This window comes from Corylus avellana, chromosome ca8 (genome assembly GCF_901000735.1).
Source record: "Corylus avellana chromosome ca8, CavTom2PMs-1.0".
NCBI classification, from domain to species: Eukaryota; Viridiplantae; Streptophyta; class Magnoliopsida; order Fagales; family Betulaceae; genus Corylus; species Corylus avellana.
The window spans coordinates 713406-716668 of NC_081548.1; the positions used below are offsets into that span (position 1 = coordinate 713406).

General features: G+C 36.9%; 1 pseudogene; it reads right to left on the reverse strand.

The window, feature by feature from the left end:
* Positions 1-1345: 1345 nt before the first annotated feature.
* Positions 1346-2726, reverse strand: LOC132190432 (UDP-glycosyltransferase 88F3-like; annotated as a pseudogene).
* Between the last annotated feature and the right edge of the window lie 537 nt (positions 2727-3263).

The following is a 3263-nucleotide window of genomic DNA, read 5'->3' on the forward strand; positions in this document are numbered from 1 at the left end:
AAAGATTTGTTTTCTGCTTCAGCAATGTTGTAGGCAGCGGCTCTGCTGCTTCTTCTACTGTGTCACCAACCTTTACGTACACTGATATAAAATGAAAGTAATAAATTAGTACAAACAATAACATTACTCGTCGCAAAATAGGTATAAGTTTTGGGCATGCAAATCCACAATGCACAAGGAGATGACGTGGAACTATTCAAGCAAACTAATAAATAACAATATTAAAAGAAAAGAAAACTCTAATACATCCTCAGACTTCTAGTTTCTATATATATATATATATACACACACACGTAAGTGGTTATTCTAAAATAGTTTTATTGAAAGAAGGTTTGATGCAACATCGGGATTGTGAAATTTTTCAAATTAGTAGTGATATAAATAGGAGGAATGATGCACTCTCACCTTGAGGTCAATTTACGACCAATGTTTTTTTTTTTTTTTTTTTTAAATTTTTTAATTTAAAAAAATTAAAATAAAATAAAATTTTAAAAAGTTTCTGAAGTAAAAAAATTGGTCATTATTATAAATAAAAATACAATTTTTATTTTTTTAAAAAATACCAAATAAAAGAATGACCAAATAAAAATTATTACTTCATAAACTTTTTAAATTTTAAATTTTGTTATTTTTTAAATTAAAAAATAAGGAAAATTTTTTTGAAGCAAAATAATTTTTTTATTTTTTAAAAAATACCAATAAAAAGAATAACCAAAATAAAAATTATTGTTTCAAAAACTTTTTTTTATTTTGTTATTTTGTTATTTTTTAAATTAAAAGATTTCGCAAAAGTTGACCCTAATTGTTTGATAAAATAGTTTTGAACCTTTAACATTTTCATGTAGTTATTTGCACCATTGTGAGCCAACCACTCATTATCTTCACGGAAAGCATTTGATTGAGCGGCCATTATTGACAGCTTAATTGGAGGATGTCTTTCTTGATACGGAAGTCTGATGGCTGAATGATTGGGCACCATTAATTATTGTTGAGCTTGGGGTAAATCGGCCATTATCATTGTTGAACTTTTGAGAATATAGCACCAATGAAGTGACCTCGGTGGCTTTGACACCAAGTCAAATACAATCAATTGAGACGAATTGGCCAGGATGAAAAGGATAGGAAGTGAATATAGAAAATAAATCTAACAAATGAACCTAATTGATTACAATGAATAAATACATTCCAGCAAAATAAGGGCTCATCCATTGTGATTAGATGAGCTGTGAGATACGTACAGTCGAATATACACCTAATTCGAATCCCGCTCAATTACATTGCCATTGATCATGAGCAAAATTCCATGCTTTTTTTTTTTTTTCTCAAAACAGATGTACACATAAAATCATTTTCCTTTCCATATCACAGTTGTGTTATAAACTTAAGTTCGCAATTAAATAAATTAGGTTTTAAAAAAATTTAAATTTTTCAAACTCAAAGTTACACACCCTCCAAATCGAACTCCGCAGTATAATTCTCAGCCTGCTTGGTTTTCTCATCTCGAGGTGGCTTTTTCACCACCCACAAGAATCTCTGCCCACTCCTTTCCAACCCATAGGCCACTTCTTTCACTTGCGCCACCAATAACGATCCTCGGCTCCCAAAGCACAAGACACAACACTTCTACTCGGTTGGCTGTCAAGCCATGACAAACATTCATTTCCATCTTCACCTGCTGGCTCCTCTGCATCTGCAATCAAAGGACCTATACAATAAACAGGCGGAGTTGGCGAATCAGGAACGCACACGCCATCAGCAATAGCGTTTAAGGCTTTTGGCTCCAGGTCCTCAAACGTGTTAGCTATAATCCCATTTGATTTTGGAAGATTTGAACAGAATTGGAGCAAGTCCCAATAGGCAGGGTCATCACGGTCGAGTGTTGGTTCAGGCATATGCGTTGCTTTCAGCGGCGACGACATTCCGGGGATGTGAAGCTCAGTGGTGGTGAGGTCCTTGGAGCTCTTGGTGGTTTGGTTGTGGATGTTGGGGAGGTATAACAAGGCTGCGAGAGAATAAGCACCGGAAGTGAAGAAATAATAAACGGGAAGGTTGAGATCTTTGGCTGTGCGAAGAACCGAGGTGCAGAAAAGGTCGACGATAAGGGCACGAATAGTAGATGTGTTCGAGATTTGTTGGAGTACATGGGGGGTATGTGATAGGCCGAGGCGGATAAACTCGAAGGCTATGGCGGCGCCGCTGCGAGTTGGGGCGCTGTCAACGGAGACACAGGGTAAGGGTGGAAGGAGATGGAGGGATTGGATTGGGAGACATGCTGGATGTAGGAGGTAACACTTGGGCTGTCCCAATCAGAGCCGGTGGTGACGAGGATGGCGATGGAGAATTTGTGAGCGTAGTGGCGGATGATGAGCTTGCCAAGCTCTACCATGGAGATGATGTGGCCCATGCCTGGAGCAGGGATCAGGACTATAGTGTCTTGCATCTCCTATTTTGGCTAGTTATTAGTTTGTTTCTGGCGGAGCCAATGGGGTTCGGACCAGCGGTACATTTAAAACTTGCCCACCTTGGAAAAGAAATGTCTCACCCTTGTGTTTGGCCATAGCTCAGTATAAAAAAATAAATAAATAAATAAAAACCTACAAAGCTCGTATCCTTTTTCTCTCTTCTTGTCTTCCGATGTTTCTCTCTTTTTCCTTGAGAATCTCTCTCCCTGGCAGGTACAATTGAGAGAACATCTCGCTCATCTCTGCTTTTCCTCACTTTCCCTTCAAGTGAATATGCAGGACATCTCCAGAAAGAGAAACATCTAGTAATTAGTGGTGATGGAGTCTTTGGAACCATTCCCACGTGTGCTTCAGCCTTCAATAAGCAAATAACACTTTTCACATGGTCAAATGGCAACCGTTGGATTTTGGATATCCGACTACTTATTGTTTTGCTTTTCTTTTTTTCTTTTTTCATTTAAGAGATAAATTTAAGCCATCAAACTCTACTTAATTCCATTCTTTACCGTCTCCAGGAAGTAACTCAATCAGTTGAGACTACGCCTAATGAAACGAACGTCACTAGTTTGAATTCTCATCTCCCCTCTTGTGCGGACACGTCAAAAAAAAAATTCCATTCCTTACTGCACTTTCCCACTTAATTTTTTTTTTTTTAATTAAGCATAATAATCCTTTTAATAAACTTAATTTATTAAACTTTTATGAGATAAATTTTTTATGCAAATTCTTGTAATTCTATATATTAAATTTGTTGGCCCCAATGGATGGCTAAATCGGCTATAAACCACGCCTTATGAAGCA